The sequence below is a fragment of the Oryctolagus cuniculus genome, chromosome 11 (genome assembly GCF_051225735.1).
Source record: "Oryctolagus cuniculus isolate XC-2025 breed Fujian yellow rabbit chromosome 11, ASM5122573v1, whole genome shotgun sequence".
Taxonomy (NCBI): Eukaryota; Metazoa; Chordata; class Mammalia; order Lagomorpha; family Leporidae; genus Oryctolagus; species Oryctolagus cuniculus.
In genome coordinates this window covers 93621391-93643513 of record NC_142877.1, presented here as the reverse complement: position 1 = coordinate 93643513, position 22123 = coordinate 93621391, and the positions used below count along the sequence as shown (strand labels likewise).

The 22123-nt window shown below is 40.2% G+C and overlaps 1 long non-coding RNA gene across 6 annotated transcripts in view; it reads right to left on the bottom strand.

Moving 5' to 3' along the window:
• Positions 1–22123, bottom strand: part of LOC127491050 (uncharacterized) — a 331646-nt gene that overhangs the window by 291983 nt on the left and 17540 nt on the right. The gene's annotated exons all lie outside the window — the stretch shown is intronic.

The following is a 22123-nucleotide window of genomic DNA, read 5'->3' as shown; positions in this document are numbered from 1 at the left end:
TCAGGTTTCTGAGGAATCTCCAGACCGACTTCCATAGTGGCTTAACCAGTTTGCACTCCCACCAACAGTGGGTTAGTGTCCCTTTTTCCCCACATCCTCGCCAGCATCTGTTGTTGGTAGATTTCTGTATGTGAGCCATTCTAACCGGGGTGAGGTGAAACCTCATTGTGGTTTTGATTTGCATTTCCCTGATTGCTAGTGATCTTGAACATTTTTTCATGTGCCTGTTGGAAAATGTCTATTGAGGTCCTTGGCCCATCTCTTAAGTGGGTTGTTTGTTTTGTTGGAGTTTCTTGATCTCTTTGTAGATTCTGGTTATTAACCCTTTATCTGTTGCATAGTTTGCAAATATTTTTTTCCCATTCTGTCGGTTGTCTCTTCACTCTCCTGTTTCTTTTGCAGTACAGAAACTTCTCAATTTGATGCCATCCCAAGTGTTAATTTTGGCTTTGACTGCCTGTGCTTCTGGGGTCTTTTCCAAGAAGTCTTTGCCAGTGCCAATATTTTGCAGGGTTTCCCCAATGTTATCTAATAATTTGATGGTGTCGGGTGTAGATTTAGGTCTTCAATCCATGTTGAGTGGATTTTTGTGTAAGGTGTAAGGTAGGTGTCTTGCTTCATGCTTCTGCACGTGGAAATCCAGTTTTCCCAGAACCATTTATTGAATAGACTGCCCTTGCTCCAGGGATTGGTTTTAGCTCCTTGATCAGACATAAGTTCATTGTAGATCTTTGGATTGATTTCTGGTGTTTCTATTCTGTTTCATTGGTCTATCCATCTGTTTCTGTACCGTACCATGCTGTTTTGATAACAACTGCCCTGTAGTATGTCCTGAAAACTGGTATTGTGATACCTCTGGCTTTGTTTTTGTTGTACAAGATTGCTTAACTATTTGAGGTCTCCTGTGCCGCCATATGAATTTCAGCATCATTATTTCTAGATCTGAGCAGAATGTCCTAGGTATCTTGATTGGTATCACAATGAATCTATAAATTATTTCTGGGATAATGGACATTTCGATGAGATTGATTCTTCCAATCCATGAGCATGGAAGATTTTTCCATTTTTTGGTATCCTGTTCTATTTCTTTCTTTAAGATTTTGTAATTCTCATCGTAGAGATCTTTAACGTCCTTGGTTAAATTTATGCCACAGTATTTGATTGTTTTTGTGGCTATTGTGAATAGGATTGATCTTAGCAGTTCTTTCTCATCCATGGCATTGCCTGTGTATACAAAGGCTGTTGATTCTTGTGCATTGATTTTATATCCTGCTACTTTGCTAAACTCTTCTATGAGTTCCAGTAGTCTCCTAGTAGAGTTCTTTCATCATGAAAGGGTGTTGTATTTTATTGAATGCTTTCTCTGCATCTATTGAGATAATCATATGATTTTTCTTCTGCAGTTTGTTAATGTGGTGTATCACATTGATTGATTTGCGAACATTGAACCATCCCTGCATACCAGAGATAAATCCCATTTGGTCTGGGTGGATGATCTTTCTGATGTGTTGTTGCATTCTATTGGCCAGAATTTTATTGACAGGCAGAGTTAGATAGTGAGAGAGACAGAGAGAAAGGTCTTCCTTCCATTGGTTCACTCTGCAAATGGCTGTTATGGCTGGCATGCTGTGGCAGGTGTACTGTGGCCAGTGCACTGCACTGATCTGAAGCCAGGAGCCAGGTGCTTCCTCCCGGTCTCCCATGTGGGTGCAGGGCCCAAGCACTTCGGCCATCTTCCACTACCTTCCCAGGCCACAGCAGAGAGCTGGACTGGAAGAGGCGCAACCGGGACAGAATCCGGCGCCCTAACCGGGACTAGAGCCCGGGGTGCCAGCACCACAGGTGGAGGATTAGCCTATTGAGCCATAGTGCCAGTGCCTGAAGCTCTTAACATGAGCTGCCTAGTCTATGGAAGCCTTTTGAACCTACAATCTCTGTCAGAATTCAGACAAACCATAAGCAAAGTGCAAGTTCTCTCCTCTTCAGAAAAAGGTACTTCCTTGTTTGATGTCCACTTCTTTGCACTGGGGTCTCACCCACAGGTGTTTTTCCAGTAAGACACTTTTTTTATCCACAGTGTCTTAGCTTTCCATGTCTTAAATGCTCTCATGGACTTTTCAGCCAGATCACAATGCCTTAAGGGCTGATTCTGAGGTCAGAGGGCTACTTAAATAGTCATTGTATGAATCTGCTGTGTGGACTGCTTCCTATGTTTCAGAATTCACTCCTTTTTAATTCTATCTATTATTACCAGACACTTTATTCTATCTATAAGATCACTTTTAACACTTTAGATGGTATTTTTACCACCCAGCTTAAGGGAATTTAGGGTTCCATAACAGTTTTTAAACTGTGCCCTTAGAAGTAAGTCCATAGGAATGTATGCAGACTTTAAATTTTTTGCACTAAAAGAAATATTTAACTCTACTTTACATGAACTATTTGACTTCATTCATATTTCTTTACTATGAATTTAGAGCTATACTTCTTCCTCTAAGTACTGCTTAGCATTTCAAAGGTGTCTAATGTATTATTTTTGTCATGAGTCATTTCAAAACATATTTATCTCATTTCTAGAATTACCTGATACATTCTAAAATAAATTTTAATTATTTATTTACATTTTATGTGGGAGGAAGAGAAAGAAACAAACAGACAGAAACGGAGGGACATAGCAAAGAAAAAGATTTCCCATCTGCTGCTTTACTCTCTATAAGTCTACAGCAGCAGAAATAGGCCAGGCCAATTCCAGGAGCTAAAAATCTCAATCTATGTCTCCCATTTGGGTGGCGGTAACCTAAGTATTTGAGAATAATATCCTGCCTTCCTGGGTACTCAGTATCATGAAGCTGAATCAGAAGTAGACTACCTAGAACTGAACCAGACACTCTGATATGAGATGTGGGTGTCCCAATGGACATCTTAACTGCTGTACCAAATGCCTACCCTCATAATCTCCCAACATCTTAAAGGTTTGCCATGCTTCTTGACTGGAACTCAATCTTGAGCTACAAAAGCTATGGCTTTTCATCATTTGTTTTCTATAAACTCTGCCAATTTAACTGGCAGAAGCACAATTTTTTCAACTCTTGTCCAAAACTGAGTCTGTCTGTTATGCACCAAAATTACAAATATCCACACTCACTCCCATGATAGAAATCCTCTGACAGATTAAGTTTTTGGGAAATCTCCAGATACGAAATGCAACAGATTCCCCAGAACTCTACCAATTTTTCACTAATAAGTGCTTCTAAATAGGTGATCCTATTTTTGTCTAGTTTCCCAAATAGGTGAACACAATTTCTGTGGTATGTGTTATGGAGAAAGTTTCCAATCACTTTAATTTGTTGTATTTTGAAATCCCCTGTATGCAAAAAAATTTGACCTGACTAAATGAGTGTTCTTACAGTGATTTATCTGTTTGCTTTTAATGAATGCTGAAGACAAAATTACATAAAACTTAAAGTCTACCTATTCAATGTCTTGGATAATGGTCATAATGAGAATCGAGTCTGCAAATACATAAGTGGAAAAAACTTTTAAGCTGGGATCTTGCAAAGATTATTTCTTCTTTGGTCCACAGCAAAGTTCTTGTTCATATGACCCCTGAAAGTTGGGGTTTCTCTAGAATTATTTTGGATTCATTTGGATATCAAGGATTCCTAAGTCAACATTTTATCAATTTTTATTAAATTTAATAAGTGTTGAATATAAATTTAATATTTTATTTAATATATACAATCTAATGTTATTTAATACTTGATATAGTAACATTTAATGTGCTATTAATTAAATATAAATTTAATATTTTAATAAAGGAAAGTTTTCCATTTGATTTATTATGCAACTTATACATGGAGTTTAATATCTCTTCCTTTATCCTGATATCCTTTAAACTACAACTCGAATTCTCCAGATTTGTAAAAGACTAAAGGGGCAGTCTAGTTTTAAATGTATCTAATTTTTGTTAGCATTTGACCTCATGATTCTTTTAAAATTATCAGCTGTTAGGAGAACGTATAGTTTAAAAAATTCTATTAAAATGCTACTTGTAAAAAATGCTAATTGTTTACAGTGCAAAGGTTTATTCAAATATATGACCAAACATCTACAGGGCAGAAAATGGAAGCCATCCACATGGCCACTCTATCTTGGAAACAGCTGTGAGACCAGCTGTAGCTCTGAAGGGAAGGCCATGACAGAATCATTCTAGTCTTATATTTGGCACAGACTGCTAAGCAAATAGAAGTATAGGCATCTCCCAATCATTCATGCAAGAAATACTGATTTTCTCCCATGTTTTAGGATATAGCAAAAATCACAGGCACTGCTTTGTTAAATCGTAAATGAGAAAAAACCAGTGATTAAATGCCATTAAATGTTAGGGCAATCAAATATTACACACAATTATTTTTGTATAAAAATACATCAAATAAATTTTGAGGGGAAATCGTAGAACCTATTACAATAGAGCTATCATGCTATAAATCAGAATTGGTAACGTTAATTTCTTCCATAAACAAAGATAGTTATATGGATAATTAGTGCTCAAACATCAATTTTTTTTTATTTTTTTAACTTTTATTTAATGAATATAAATTTCCAAAGTACAGAATATGGATTACAATGGCTTCCCCCCCATAACGTCCCTAGGCTCTTGTCATGAGCTGCCAAGGCTATGGAAGCCCCCTGAGTTCACTGACTCTGATCACATTTAGACAAGGCCATGGTCAAAGTGGAAGTTCTCTCCTCCCTTCAGAGAAAGGTACCTCCTTCTTTGATGACCCATTCTTTCCACTGGGATCTCACTCACGGAGATCTTTCATTTAGGTTTTTTTTTTTTTTTTTTTCCCCCATAGTGTCTTGGCTTTCCATGCCTGAAATACTCTCATGGGCATTTCAGCCGCATCCGCATGCCTTAAGGGCTGATTCTGAGGCCAGAGTGCTGTTAGGACATTTGCCATTCTATGGGTCTGCTGTGTATCTCACTTCCCATGTTGGACCATTCTCTCCCTTTTTGATTCTATCAGCTAGTATTTGCAGACACTATTCTTGTTTATGTGATCCCTTTGGTTCTTAGTCCTATCATTACGATCAATTGTGAACAGAAATTGACCACTGGGACTAGTGAGATGGCATTGGTACATGCCACCTCGATGGGATTGAATTCGAATCCCCTGGTATGTTTCTAACTCTACCGTTTGAGGTAAGTCAGCTTGAGCATGTCCTGAATTGCACATCTCTTCCCTCTCTTATTCCCACTCTTATATTTAACAGCGATCACTTTTCAGTTAAGTTTCAGCACTTAAGAAGAATTGTGTATTGATTACAGTATTCAACCAAAAGTATTAAGTAGAACAAACAAACAGAAAAATACTAAGAGGGATGACATATTAAGCTGCTCATCAACAGTCAGGGTGAGAGCTGATCAAGTCACCATTTCTCATAGTGTTCATTTCACTTTAACAGGTTTCCTTTTTGGTGCTCAGTTAGTTGTCACCTATCAAGGAGAATAAGTGGTATTTGTCCCTTTGGGATTGGCTTATTTCACTCAACATAATGTTTTCCAATTTCCTAACAGGGATCACTTTTCAGTTAAAATTTAAACACCTAAGAATAATTGTGTTTTAATTACAGAGTTCAACCAATGGTACTAGAACAAAAAAGAAAATACTGAAATGGATAAAGCATTACATTGTCAAACATCAATTTGTAACCACACTCAAATTAAAAACTACCTAGACTCAAAATTTGCTTTAAAAATGGTGTTGGAACTTAGTTTTTCATAAACATTATAAGTAATAGTCTGAATCACATTTAATTTGGGTCATCTACTAGTAAATAATATGCACTTTTGCCTAGGAATATACAGAATATTCTACAACTTCCAATAAAGCTGTGCTCATTCAGTAGTCAATAACCATAGTTGGGTATTTATATTTTAATTAATTAAAGTCAAATAAAATTTGAAATGTCAGTCACTGAGTCCTCAGATTTCATGTGGCTCATGGTTACAGTACTGGGTAGTACATTTCTAGAGCACATCTCTATGGCAAAAAGTTTTATCAGGCAAAGCTGCAAACAGAGTCCTGGAAAAGACTTCAGGGTAAGCACTCAGATAACTCAAGTGATATAAATGGCAGGATTACTTAGCTTGGGAAAAATGAAAGACTCCTGGTCTCACAATAGTTTTGCCTGACAATAGGTGACAAAGGGAAGTATCTGGATGTTTTTCATACACTGAATATACAGGAGTAACTGATTTAAAATGTAGCAATGAGGTTTAGGCTAAAGAGAACAAGAAAGGAGACTTTATTAAATAACTGAATGACTTATAGGAGTCTGCACTTTCAAGACTTTCAGTTTGGAATCACTGAATATTTATCATTGATAACTCATCCAAACGCTTGGCATCCTTCTGATAGCGCCAATCAATCATTCAATAAATATTTACTAGGTACTTACCATGTATCAGGAACTAATCCAGAGATAGATTATACGCTAAGAGCACTGAGCACACATTTTTACACAATTTACACAAATTCTAGCCTTTGAATTACATGAGGGTATTCAAAAGTTCATGAAAATGCATACCATAAAAACTCAATGCAAGTGTTTTAAATTTTGGTACCATAATAGTCATCTTTTAATTTAAATTTCAATGCATCTTTTAATGTAGCCTTGTATTCCTGGAGTAAAAAAGGGAACTAGTGAATTCATGAACACATACATAAAATAGGTTCAGGTAACAAAAGAGATTTTGAATTAAATAAACTAGCATAATAATGAGGAGGTGACTGCAAATAGTACCTGCATTTGGAAGCTCAGGAGTTGACATGGTGCATGGCTTTCCATAGGAAAGAAGAGTGTGGGGAGCAACTGGGAGCAACTCGGACTAGACTGTTACTGGAATTAAGACATATTTTATGCATCTGCTTTCCCACAATATGGCGCTGAGAAGGGAGTAACAACTTCTATGCAGCTGACTCTCGCCAGCTTGAGTGATGACCTGCAGGAGCAGGACCTGTTCCTGATTGGAGGAGAGCAGCGTACTCGGCGTGTGGGTAGCAGAGTTGGGATTGGTGGAAGGGGACTATAAAGGAGGAGAGAGACAACATGCACCAGGAACATCTAAGGGGAACATCTATCTGAAGGAACACCTGTGCAGCCCCCGAGAGAGCCGGCCGGCGGTGTGCCGCTCCCCCGCGGAAGTGGGGAAAAGTGGCTAGGGGGAACCGCCCTTCCACGGAGGTGGAAGGGACGGTAGCCAACCCAGGAAGAACCAGCAGCAAACCCGGAGAGGGCCGAGCAGATGAAAGAACAGCGCAGGGTCCTGTGTCGTTCCTCCACGAAGACGGGGAGCGACATAATGGTGCCGTGACTCGGTATGAAGCCTAGGCAGGGTTTAGTGTCGTTCCTCCACGAAGAGGGGGAGTGACAAAGAGGCAGCAGATAATATGGGCTGTGCCAATTTGAAGAAACATCAAATGCCAAATCTTCAAATATCATATATTAAGGGGAAAACAAAAGCCACTACATCTTGAGAGTCATGTGGTGGGGGGAAAGAACGATTTGAGACAGCTTGGAGAAATAGTGAGGAAACAGTCCATGCAGGGCCTCGTGCATCATGCATGCCATGGAGTCATCTATTCTTTTTTTTTTTTTTTTTTTTGACAGGCAGAGTTAGACAGTGAGAGAGAGAGAGACAGAGAGAAAGGTCTTCCTTTGCCGTTGGGTCACCCTCCAATAGCCGCCGCGGCCAGCGCGCTGCAGCCCCTGTGCTGCGCTAATCCAATGGCAGGAGCCAGGTACTTATCCTGGTCTCCCATGGGGTGCAGGGCCCAAGCACCTGGGCCATCCTCCACTGCACTCCCTGGCCACAGCAGAGAGCTGGCCTGGAAGAGGGGCAACCGGGACAGAATCTGGCGCCCCTACTGGGACTCGAACCCGGTGTGCCGGCACCGCAAGGCAGAGGATTAGCCTAGTGATCTGCGGCGCCAGCCCATCTATTCTTTTGATTGTAATAGGAAGTCAATAGAGGGTTTCATAAGATCTTTTTGGCTCCTCTTTTGAATCATCTCTGGGATATGAAGGTGTGGAGAGGGAGGGCAGGGAATTCAGTCAGTGAAAGATACCATTATTGGACAAATATCTCATCAGTAGAAATGACAACAATTGTTCAGAATTACTGTTCGGATCCAGAATTGAATCCACTGGCAAGATGAAAATAATGTATAAGATAAAAAAAAGTAAATGATTACTCCTAGTATTTTGGCCTGAGCAGAAAGTGAAAAGATAGACAGTGGTGGGAATCCCTCAAATAGTGAAGCCATGGTGTTGGTAGCTGGGGGGAACATAACGGGATATAAGGCTAAGCACTACACCTGCTATTGGAGATAAAATGTGAGGAAGGCATAGTTCTGGCCTCAAGGCAATGTATAAGTAAATAGGCAATTAATAGAGACTGATACTTTCTGTGATGGGAATAAATACACCATGCCATGGGAGCATGAGGAGGGACACTAAGCACCTCACTTGGGTATGATGGAGGAGGTGAAGGGGCCTTAGAAGGCCTAGAGGTTGAGAAGAATGAGTCAGATGAAGAGGAATCATGTTGGGTGAGAAAATACGCTGAGGCTTTAACAGTTTCTCTAGGTATATACCACTTCCTCTTTTAGGGCTGAGCACTCTGGTGCTGGTGCAGCTTACATTAAGTAATAAAAGAAATTTACACAAGAACCAGAAATTTGACTCGGGAAGACTCTATGCCTGTCCATGCCTCAGAAATTTCCCAGAAAATCCTTACTGCATGACACCAGCATTCTACAGGATTCTACAGGAATCTTTAGTCAATTAAATATTGAATAAAACTATGCAAAACTTCATAAAATACATGAGACTTAAAGTTGTAACAAAAAAAAAATTATTGGCCTGGTAAGTTTTCTAGATTGCTGGAAAATACTAATTAACTGAATGTGTGAGTGATTTCTCCCATCTTTTTTTTTTTATTTTATTTTTATTTTTTGACAGGCAGAGTGGACAGTGAGAGAGAGACAGAGAGAGACAAAGGTCTTCCTTTGCCGTTGGTTCACCCTCCAATGGCTGGCGCGCTGTGGCCGGCACACCGCGCTGATCCGATGGCAGGAGCCAGGTGCTTCTCCTGGTCTCCCATGGCGTGCAGGGCCCAAGCACTTGGGCCATCTTCCACTGCACTCCCTGGCCACAGCAGAGAGCTGGCCTGGAAGAGGGGCAACCGGGACAGAATCCAGCGCCCCGACCAGGACTAGAACCCAGTGTGCTGGCGCCGCAAGGCGGAAGATTAGCCTAGTGAGCCGTGGCGCCAGCCGATTTCTCCCATCTTAATAACCAAATTAGATTGAACAACCCAAATGATTATGTGATGATCAGCCAATATTATTGCCATTATTATAATAAAAATGTTCAATTATTCACAGTTTAATTTGATCATTTCACAATGACAACCATGAAATGAAAATGTTAGAAAATAAAAGATGCAAAATGTTTTTTCTAATTGCTTAAATTAAATTTCAATATAGAACATACATATAAGGGACTAGGCTGAGGAAATGAGAATAATAAGTATTGACTGAAAATGTGAAAATTATCTCACTATCTTTCAAAGAGTTGTCCAAACATTTGGGAAATCAGGTTTGTTCTCTCCATAAAAGACAATATGATTTTCATTAGTTTAATCTTTCAGAAAATTATACAGGCAATATTCCTGGGTCCTAAAATATAAGAGTTTCTATCTCCTGTTGAGAATAATATGCTTTTATTACAAATAATATTATTAAGGTCACAGGAGAAAATCATAATTATTAGTTGAGTCATTCTATTGTAAGTTAATAGTTTCTTGTTGCACGTCTATTTTATTATACATGCCCACAATCAGGTTAAAAATCATGATGTCATCTATATTGATCCCACAGATCAAAGGTACTAGAGATACATTCAAGGTATTATAGAATTTCCATAGATAACATATGCCTATAAATTTGAACAGAAAGTATTCAAAGGAAAAGCTGCTGATTCCAAGTGAAGAACAAAGAAGCACTGAACTATTACCCATACAACTATATAGCAACTAAAGAAGGATATTAATTGACTGTTAATTTGATCAAATACAGCAATAAGCATCTATCACCAATTTATATAACTAACCTAAAAGTTAAGAAAATCATTAGGTCAAAAGTGAAATATCTGACATAATTTTTAATGCTGATATAAATTCAACATTTAAAATTGAAGACTTTGAGGTAAAAGTGTGAATACAATTGTTGGTAGAGCATAGTTTGAAGAAAAAACTGATTCCTATTGATTGATAAAATCTAAGAGACAGAAATTTGAATTGATTGTGATTAACATCTACTTTGTAATTGTGTAGAAACTAGCTGTATTATTATAGCAATTTAAATAGAAGCTGAAATGTCAAAATGTACAACTTTTTTATACACATATATTTAAAGTAATTTTTCATAATGAAATTGATATGAAATGCAAAAATATATTTTTTTGACAGGCAGAGAGTGGACAGTGAGAGAGAGAGAGAGACAGAGAGAAAGGTCTTCCTTTTCTGTTGGTTCACCCCTCAATGGCTGCTGTGGCTGGTGTACCGCGCTGATCAGAAGCCAGGAGCCAGGTGCTTCTACTGTTCTCCTATGTGGGTGCAGGGCCGAAGCACTTGGGCCATCTTCCACTGCACTCCTGGGCCACAGCAGAGAGCTGGACTGGAAGAGGAGCAACCGGGACAGAATCTAGCACTCCGACCGGGACTAGAACCTGGTGTGCCGGCACCACAGGTGGAGGATTAGCCTAGTGAGCCGCGGCGCTGGCTCGAAAATACTTTTTGACTTCACTTCTTTGTTGTTCCGAGAGAGAGAGAGAGAGAGAGAGAGAGAGAGAGATTTTTATTGAAAGAAAGACAGGACAGGGGCCACACATAGAAAGACTGTGATCTTCCATCTGCTGGTTCACTCTTCTGATACCTGCAATTATCACGGCTAGACTAGATCAAAGCTAAGGCAAGGACCCAAAAATTTCATCAGGGTCTCCAATGTGGTTGGCAAGAACACAAATACTTGTGCCTTCAACTGCTGTCTTCCACATGCATTGGCAGGAAGTCGTATTAGAAGCTCAGAGTAGCCAGGACTCTTACTAGTACTCCCATAGGGGTTGTAGATGCCCCAAGAGGCAGTTAATATGCTATGTCATAATGTCCACACCTGTCTTAGCTTCCTTTAATTGACTGATGTTAAGCATTTATAAAGCTGCAGTTTTTTTGTTGATTTGTATAGATCTTAGTTTGCAGGTACTATAATGAGTTTTACCTTTTTTTTATTCTTTTTGGCATACAAGTCTTCTAAATTTGTTTGTGTTTTGTTTATAGTTTCTTTGAAATGTTTGATCAGAATCTTTAACACATATGCTACCAAATGATTTCAAGTTTTAAAGGTTTTAATAAACAAATACTTTTATTAAAATAAAACACATCAATAGGAAACATGAAAATTTATTTCCAGAAGAGTGAGAGAGGTACTGAACAAAAATGAGAATGAGAGCCCTTATAGTATTATGATTGAATTTTGTGGGGCTGGTACTGTGCCACAGAGGGTTAAGCTGCAAAGGTGGTCTTGATTGCTGTGCCCCTACCACCCCTGTGGGAGACCCAGAAGAAGCTTCTGTCTCTTGTCTTTGGCCTGGCCTTGCCCTGGCCTTTGTAACCGTTTGTGTGTGAACCAGCAGATGGAAGAAATCTCTGCTTTATCCTCCCTCTCTCTCTCTCTCTCTCTATGGGGAGACTTATTGGTGTTGATAACGTGCCTGTCTTCGGTGACCTGCAGCCGCCCACAGGTGCTTATCGTCTTACTAATCAGGCAGACCGAATCCAAGCTCTCTCATTGCCATGTTGTGGGGAGGCCTTATTTTTCTCTATATCTCCGGGCATTCCTATCTCTCCTATTTTACTTCTATCTACCAGCATTCCTATTTCCCTCATTTTACTTCTAAACTTGTTTCTCTTATTCCCCCGGCTTCCCAGGGCCCGCCCTGCGGCAGCTTCCCGGCTCTGCGCAGCTTACCGGCTTCTATTCGCGCCCCGTTGTGCTCTCCCCGTTTGTGCCCCGCGCGCTCTCTCTGCGTGCAGCGGCTTCCGCGAGTCACACAGCCCAGCTCACGTTTCCGCCACCTGCATTCAGTCCAAGTTCCCCGGGCTAACCTGGCGAATTCAACCTAGCTCACGTCTGGGCCCCCCGGTTTGGCTTCCCGTCTTTTGCTCCCCGGGCTAATCTGACGGATTCCAACCTGGCGGCCCACGTCTCTGCCTCTGGTTCCAGATTTTCGCCTTTTGCTCCCCGGGCTGACTTGAAGAATTCCAAGCTAGCTTACGTCTCCGCCTCAGCCTGCCCCCGCGGCTTCATCCTCCCTAACATATTTTTCTCTATCCGGTATGTTTCCTAACTTTTCTTCCAACAATATTCCCTTCTCATTTCTCCTGGCTTCTCCCCACAGTCCGTATCCGAGTCTGTTTGTTCTAGCTTTCACTTTCGCTTTTAATCTCCTAGCTTCCCCACCATAGTCCGCATCCGAGTCTGTTTGTTCTAGCTTTCACTTTTGCTTTCAATCCTAACGTCCAATCCTAACTTCTTTCCCACAGTCCGTATCCGAGTCTATGCCTAGGCTTTCAATAGCTTCTTCCGGCACCTTTTCCGTCCGGCTTTTCCCTAGGCTCTTTGCTAGTCTCTCTCTCCGGTATTTTCCCACTTCTTCCCGTTTCTTCCCTCCTAGGTTTGCTATCCAAGTCACGGCACCATTATGTCGCTCCCCGTCTTCATGGAGGAACGACACGGGACCCTGCGCTGTTCTTTTGTCTGCTCGGCCCTCCCCGGTTTTGCTGCTGGTTCTTCCCGGGTTGGCTACCGTCCCTTCCACCTCCGTGGAAGGGCAGTTCCCCCTAGCCACTTTCCCCACTTCCGCGGGGGAGCGGCACACCGCCGGCCGGCTCTCTCGGGGGCTGCACAGGTGTTCCTTCAGATAGATGTTCCTGGTGCATGTTGTCTCTCTCCTCCTTTATAGTCCTCTTCCACCAATCCCAACTCTGCTACCCACACGCCGAGTACACTGCTCTCCTCCAATCAGGAGCAGGTCCTGCAGCTTGTCAAGTTGGTGAGAGGCAGCTGTGTAGAAGCTGTTTCCTCCTCTCCCAGCGCCATATTGTGGGAGAGCAGATGCATAGAATAAGTCTTAATTCCAGTAACTTAGTCTAGTCCAAGTTGCTTCCAGTTGCTCCCCACAGAGAGGCAGAGAGAGAGAGAGAGAGAGAGAGAGAGAGAGAGAGGTCTTCCATCCGCTGGTTCACTGCCCAAAATGACCAGAGCTGTGCCGATCCGAAGCCAGGAGCCAGGAGCTTCTTCCAGGTCTCCCACGTGGGTTCAGGGACCCAAGGACTTGGGTCATCTTTTACTGTTTTTCCAGGCCATAGCAGAGAGCTGAATCGGAAGTGGAGCAGCCGGGACTGGAACCGGCCCCCATATGGGATGCCGGCACTTCCATCGGTGCCTTTACCTGCTATGCCACAGCACCAGTTCCTTTGTATGATTTTTTTTTTGACAGGCAGAGTTAGACAGTGAGAGAGAGAGACAGAGAGAAAGGTCTTCCTTCTGTTGGTTCACTCTCCAAAAGGCTGTTACGGCTGGCGTGCTGCGACTGGTGCGCTGCGGCTGGTGCACTGTGCTGATTCAAAGCCAGGAGCTAGGTGCTTCATCCTGGTCTTCCATGCAGGTGCAGGGCCCAAGCACTTGGGCCATCCTCCACTGCCTTCCCGGGCCACAGCAGAGAGCTGGACTGGAAGAGGAACAACTGGGACAGAATCCGGCGCCCCAACCGGGACTAGAACCCAGGGTGCCGGTGCTGCAGGCGGAAGATTAGCCAAGTGAGCTGCGGCGCTGGCCTGTATGATTTTTTTTTTTTTTTAACAAAGTGAATATACCTACCTGTGTGACCTATAGCCAGGTCATATAAAGAACATAACCAATTTTCTGGAATCACTGTGAGATATCTCTCAACTGCTAAATTTCCATATCTAGGGTAACTTTTAATATATGTTGTCAAGGTCATGAACACGCTCTCTAACATTACTCTTTGTGTCTAATTATTTAATTTAACATCATTTTTGTGAAATTCACTCACATTGTTTTGAAATTGGTAGTTTTTAGTGTTCTCCTTCTTGTGTGATAATCCATTGGAAAAATAAACTACAATTTATTTATCCTTACTATACATGATGGACATTTGGACTGTTTCCAGTTTGTGACTATCATGTACAATACTCATATGAATATTCTTTCTTTTTTAAAAAATATTTGTGTTTTTGAAAGTCAGAGTTACAGAGAGAGGGAGAGAGAGAGGGAGAGGAAGAGGGGGAGGGAGAGGAAGAAGTGAGGGAGGGGGAGAGGAAGGGGGAGAGAGGGAGATGGAGGGAGGGAGAGAGAATCTTCCATTAGCTGGTTCATTCCCCAAGTTGGTACAATAGCCAGGGCTGAACCAGGCCAAAGCTAGGAGCTAGGAACTTCATCCAGGACTTCCACATGGTGGCAGGAGTCCAAACAATTGGACCACCTTCTATTTCTTTTCCCAGTCCATTACCAGTGAGCTGGATTGGAAGTGGTACAGCTGGGACATCAACTGGCACCCATGCGGGATGCCGGCATCTGCTATGCCACAACACCAGTCCCTGTATATCAACATTCTTATACAAGTCTTTCTAAAATGTTTGCATATTCCTAATATATATTTATAAAACCTTACTTTACTTTTCTTCATTCATTTTTAATAAATTACACCCTTTTTAAAGGTAAAGTATTTTTCCAATGAATACCAATGCAGTTTAATATCTTGAGTAGGTTAGTAAACATTTTACACATTTTTGTAACCTTCTGTTATTATATATTAGATTTATATAATCTATGGATTCAGTCCATTTTTGCTGCCTCTGTGGTATCTAGTGACAATCCTATACAGTTGTGAGGTCATTTTGGAAAAATCCTTCCTATTACCTTATTCCCCATATTATGGCTTTCATAATCTTCCTCAAGACATCCAGCAATCAGTTTGAACCTCAATAACAGAACATTGGTTTCAATTGGATTATAGATATTTTCTTTTGGAAGAAGATGAGTTATAATATATTAGTTATATAAATAGTATGTACCAAAAATATTGATTACACATTTACTGTAAGGGACAAGTTTAGTAGGACAATTAAACTTTATTTTAATTTAGTAGTTAGCTATAGTTTAATTTACAACAATTAAACTCTTGTTTCAAAACTCTTTATGGGGCCAGAAGTTTGGCCTAGCTATTAAGACAACAGTAGGATGTTCATATCCCATATGAAATCCCAGCTTCATTTTTCATTCCAGCTGTCTGTCAATACAGACATCCAGAGAACGGGGGAAGTGGTCAGTGCTACCTACAAAGGAGTACTAGATTGAATTCTCATCTTCAGTCTGGTCTATTCCCGGTCACTGCAGGCAACAATTGAGTGAGCCAGTGCATGGGAAAACTCTGTCTTTCTTTCAAATAATAACAATAGCACAGATTTTAAACAAAATCCTTTATAGAGAATCTTCAAGAAGAAAATAATTACCCTTACTAACATATATGCCAATATAGATTGGAGGTTAGATCTCTATTTTATTTTCAAATACATATTTTTAAATTTACATTATATTTAAAGCCTTAATGGCCTACTAAATAAAGACTTAACAAATCAAAAGTAAAAATACCAGAGTTTAGCAGGAAAATACAGAGGGCTATAAACAATAATCAAATCTTTTTTTTTTTCTTTCACCTTCTGAGCAACATGGTATTTTGTTGAAATGCAATCAGTTGTTTTGGTGTTAAACTTCAGCATTATCTATTTTAACATTTCTCTTTAAAATATGAGATTATTTGTTTGAAAAAATATAAAATCTTTGTAAACATTCAGCCCTGGGAAAGAAGTCTGCTTCCCATGCATTTTCTGTATCTAAGAGTCATGTTGAAATATGGATATCAGCAAAACACCATTAATACTGATTAACTATAGGCAGAATTCAACCAATTTAGTGTCCCTTAACTATCACTTTATATGTCTGAGTCATTTGTATACTTGGTGTAATCTGCCTCTAAATTTTTAATAAATGAATTTAAATCTTTATATAATTGAACAATTGCAGGCAAACTCACATATATTTACCACTCCTATTGTAATTTTAAGTTATAAAATAAAAATAATTATAGAAAATGCTCTTCTTCTGATGCGTGAACAAGAAATGAAGAACTTCAAGCAAATAAATTCGATCAGATTTGGATCTAACACATAATAAAAACAACAGCAACAAAAGCAACAATAATAATATCCATTTCTTATTGAGGGCTTATTATCTATGTACTGAGCCTGATTCTGTGCTTTATTTATTCATTCACTTATTTTATCACAGAAAAAACAATATTTAGGTAGGTTAAGCACACGCATATTGTTACAGAGCAGGTAAGCAGGGAAACGCAGAACTGCACCCAACATTATGTAACATAAGCGTGTAGCCTCTTAAGCATTGCCCCAGTTCTCATTAGAATCAAGAAGGATCTTTAATAAGAATTAAACATGACAATAGGTCTGATCTGATTTCATCATCATTAAAAAAAAATCATCTATTATTTTTCACTTTATGTTTCTGTGTGGGAGCAAACTGTTGAAATCCTTACTTAATGTATACTAAGCTGATCTTCTGTATATTAAGATAATCGAAAATGAATCTTGATGTGAATGGAAGGGGAGAGGGAGTGGGAGGGGGGAGGGTTGTGGGTGGGAGGGACGGTATGGGGGGGAAGCCATAGTAATCCATTATTCGTACTTTGGAAACGTATATTCATTAAATAAAAGTAAAAAAAAAAAAAAAAAAAAAAAAAAAAAAGAATTAAAACAGAGAAAAGTTTTCATTCAACAGCACGGTTTTTCATTCATCCCAAATAACCCTACATTTCATAATGTGCCCATTATGCAAGGAGAGATCTAGGAACTAATTTCTCTAGATTAAAATGGAGACAAATTCTTATGACTACTATGAGGTGACTGGGTGTTCAGTATCCTTCACAAACCCGTGAACGCAATGTGCTTTCAACTTTCCTGACCCTATGGAAAAAGGACCTTTTAAAAATCAGGTTTTCTGGCCGGCGCCGCGGCTCACTAGGCTAATCCTCCGCCTAGCGGCGCCGGCACACCAGGTTCTAGTCCCGGTCGGGCGCCGGATTCTGTCCCGGTTGCCCCTCTTCCAGGCCAGCCCTCTGCTGTGGCCAGGGAGTGCAGTGGAGGATGGCCCAGGTGCTTGGGCCCTGCACCCCATGGGAGACCAGGAAAAGCACCTGGCTCCTGGCTCCTGCCATCGGATCAGCGCGGTGCGCCGGCTGCAGCGCGCTGGCCGCGGCGGCCATTGGAGGGTGAACCAACGGCAAAAGGAAGACCTTTCTCTCTGTCTCTCTCTCTCTCACTGTCCACTCTGCCTGTCAAAAAAAAAAAAAAAAAAAAAGCCGGCGCCGTGGCTCAATAGGCTAATCCTCCACCTTGCGGCGCCGGCACACCGGGTTCTAGTCCCTGTTGGGGCGCCGGATTCTGTCCCGGTTGCCCCTCTTCCAGGCCAGCTCTCTGCTATGGCCAGGGAGTGCAGTGGAGGATGGCCCAAGTGCTTGGGCCCTGCACCCCATGGGAGACCAGGAAAAGCACCTGCATCCTGGCTCCTGCCATCGGATCAGCGCGGTGCGCCGGCTGCAGCGGCGGCCATTGGAGGGTGAACCAACGGCAAAGGAAGACCTTTCCCTCTCTGTCTCTCTCTCTCACTGTCCACTCTGCCTGTCAAAAAAAAAAAAAAAATCAGGTTTTCTTCTGAGTATTTCTTACTTTTATTGCTATAACATATTATTTCTTACTTGCTTCTCCTCACCACCCACATCAAGGTCATAAATTCTTGCCCACTGCTGTGCTTTTGCCTCTGCCTGCATTGTTTCACTTAGTCCTCCTACCAGCTTTCCCAATGTCTCCCTTCATTTTAGACATTGCATCTTCCACCTACCTGCACAAACAGCTGAAGATTCCTTTAGAGAATTCTAACTGCTCTTTTATGAACAGACACATTTTCTTAGGCAAGCTTTCCCTAAGAAATTGTAAGTTTGCTTTTTTTCTGTGATGTACAAGACAAATATTCTAAGTATACTCTTATAAACACTAGTATTGAATGAGTACAATACCTTATTGAGTCTCATCTATAGATTATAAATTACCTCTTCATAAGAGTCCACATTGTTATGATTCCTCATACTTTAAAATAAAGAATATTAATTACATTATAGTATTTTTGTATTCGTTTTATACTAGTTTATGATTTTTGCATTAACCTCTTGTCAGCTAGCAAGTAAGATATATTGAATTTTACTTATTAGTAGGTCATTCTATATTATGTTTAAATAAAAATGTGTTTGTAAAATAAAAAGTTATACTATATAGAATTTACTTTAAAATTTAGTAAATTAATTCATTCAACAAATATTATTTGATACCACTCTGCAACAAGCAACATAGTGGAAGGAATGAAGTGATGTTGGGACAAGGCAAGTTTCAACTTTATGAAGCCTATGGTCTAGTAGGTTACATAGTAAAACAAGTTAGCAAAAAAACATGTATATTAAAGAGATATTGAAGTTTTTTTGCTGGATTTTTTAAAAAAGATTTATTCATTTACTTGAAAGAGTTACAAAGACAGTAGGAGAGAGCTAGACAGAGAGAGAGAGAGAGATCCATCTTCCATCCACTGGTTCACTTCCCAAAAGGCTGCAATGACCAGGCTGGGCCAGGTCTAAGCTGGGAGCTTCTTCAGGGTCTCCCATGTGGATGCCAGGGGCCCAGGGGCCTTCTTTTACTGCTTTCCCAGCCACCTTAGCAGGAAGCTGGATTGGAAGTGCAGCAGCCGGGAGAGAAACAGGTGCTCATTTGGGATGCTAGCACTGCAGGCCATAGCTTAACTTGCTGTGCCACAGTGCTGGCCCCAGTACTGGAGTTTTTTATTTAGTTAATCATCAGTGTCCCAAGAAAATAAACAAAAGGAAGAAGAGGGAGTATAACGGGACTGTAAATGTTTTGATCCTTAATTTAGTAAGTAGTACTTGAAATTTTAGATTCATTTAAAGACCTATCCAATCACTGTCACATTAGAATAGTCTTCCTGATGTTTTCAATTTGTCCTTGAAAGTGTATTTACTCACAAAGCTGCTGTTTTGCTTATGCTGAGGACTGTGCTTTGGTCACTCAGCAGTGGAACGAGAGCTGGGAGAGTCAACATTCAGTCTTAGCCCTTTCGTCCCCACTTAACTAAATCAATAAAGCATTAGAATATTGAGTCTCTTACCCATAACATCAGGGAATTGGACTAGTCAGGTTTCTTAACAAGGGTTCCATAAACTTCTAAGTATCCCGTGGGTAGAATTAATGAAGTTTACAAACTTAGATGAGAAAAACAAAACATTTTTAAAAATCTCTAATTGAAAATGGGCATTAACTTCAATTATTATTAAAATTTTATTAAACTATTAAGCTATTAATTAAACTATTCAAACAGTATGGTCACTACCTGTGAATTTTTCATAAATAGAAACCGATCAGATATTTTTGTTATGTTATGGTTGTCACAATACCTCAAGTGATCATTTACTCCCATCACTTTTGGTAAATTTTGATAATTGTTAGCTCTAAAGCAAGATCTGCATGAATTAGGAAGCACATTATTATTAATTCCATAATACCATTTTAATGTAATTTTCCTACAGAATTCTATATATATTTCATTTTGTGAAATAAAAGCAGGATGTTATGGGAGAATGATTCTATGAAATACAAATATATGAATATAAAATAGAATATGTACATTCTGTTTTAAAATTTCAACCAGGAGGGACTCCACAGGTAGTGGAGCTATTTGAGTGTGGGGCAGTGAGTCCTATGAAAATTGAGGGAGGAAGCTCCAAGGCACGGAGACAGCCCAGGCAAAATCTCTGAACAGATAAGAACCTGGTGAACATTTATGAGAGGCAGGAAAAAGGAGTGTGACAATGAAGAGTTATGTATTTGTTTCCAGCTACACTTAGCTACATGGGTACTGAAACCAAACTGGAAGATTGATAAATTTTAACCAGTTTAGGGTTTACTGAAGAGAGTTTGACAAATCAGAAGAACAGTGGCAAACATCCATACCAGTGGTTAGTAATAATGATCATCATGAACATGAATCATTATAAGGAGAAATATGAATATTGAAAGAGGAGGAACACACAGGAGGAAAACAAGAGGATGGTGAGATTCATCGGTGTGTAGACCCCAGTTAGATCTAAGGAGTACTGGATCTGGATATCTGAGGGAATATGTGGGAAGTCTGTTGTAGTACGACCAGTAAAAGGCAGCAATCTATGGATATTCAGAGACGTGTATGACTCAACGTGTTTTAGTGTTAGTGTTCTTAGTTTACTGGCAAGTGAGCTCATTGAAGTCAGTGAGCTCACTTATCTCACCAGTAAATAGCCGTCTTTCTTGGGAGTGAAAGTTTCACTCTTTTTTTCCAAGCCTTTAGAATCACTCTTGACACACAGAAGGTAATAAATAAATGCTAAAATTGAATAAATGATTTTATGTGTGATCAGGATACAGGAAGACCACCAGAGTGGGGTACAGATATGCAGTTATTTCATAAACAAAAACCATAAATGTTATTATCATCTTCAATTGTTCATAACAATTCTTGTTGTGCATCTATTCCAACTGAAACAGAAATATTATAGGTGGCATTCCCAAGTAAGCTATCAAGTGTGAACAGAGTATTTTCAGAACACAAAGATGAAGGAAGTCTGAATGCTTTCTAAAGTATAATTTGCAGGCACAATTGAGCAAAGGCTACCAAAATTGAAACAATTAATAAACTGTGGACAAGCCTCAAGTGCAATTTAAGGACATCTCTAAGTTATTGCCTTCTGAAGCCTATATTGTCCTTTAAACATGCAGTGTTGGGGCCGGCACTGTGGCAAAGCCCATAAAGTTGCCGCCTGCAGTGCTGGCATCCCATAGGGGCACCGGTTTTGAGTCTCGGCTGCTCCACTTCCAATCCAGTTCTCTGCTAGGCCTGGGAAAGCAGTAGAAGATGGCTGAACTCTTTGGGCCCCTGCACCCACGTGGGAGACCTGGAAAAAGCTCCTGGCTCCTGGCTTCGGATCAGTGCAGCTCCGGCTGTTGCAGCCACTTGGGGAGTGAACCAGCGGATGGAAGACCTCTCTCTCTCTCTCTCTGCCTCTCCTTCTCTTTCTGTGTAACTCTGACTTTCAAATAGATAAATAAATCTTTAAAAAAAAAAAAAACAAGCAGTGTTATTAAGCAATTAGTCAACTTCATGATTCATTGAAGATAATTATTTCTTGGTATATCACATGCCATGAACAAAGCAAAACCAAAGGCAATTATAAATTCCCCCCAAAAAATGAACCACTAGTAGAAAGTTGTAATCCAAAAGGGGAGTTAACAAAATATAAATCATTTGGAGGAAACTAAGTAGCATTTTATTAAGTTATTTCTATTTGTAAGGGATACGGATAGAGAGAGAATGAAAGTCAAACAGAGATAAAGCAAAATCTTTCAGAGATAGGGAGAATTCTTCCATCTGCTGGCTCAATTCCCAAATGCTCTCAACGGTGGAACTGGGTCAGAACGAAGTCAGGAGCCTGAAACTCAATCCAAGTGTCCCGGGAGAGTAGCCAGAACCAGTTGATCCATCACTTGCTGTTTCTCAGGGTGCCCATTAGTAGATAGCTGGAACTAGAAGCAGAGACAGGACTCAGACCCAGAGATTCCAATGTGGAATGTGAGATTTCTCAGGTTACTGCCTAACTGCTGCTCCAAATGCTGTTCCCAAGTGGTATTTTAAAAGACAATGCAATTGGTTTTGATGATTATAGCATTTCATCTAGATGACACCAATTTAACAATACAGAATTATTTTTCTCTTTAAAATCTACTCCCACAACTTACCTAGTTATT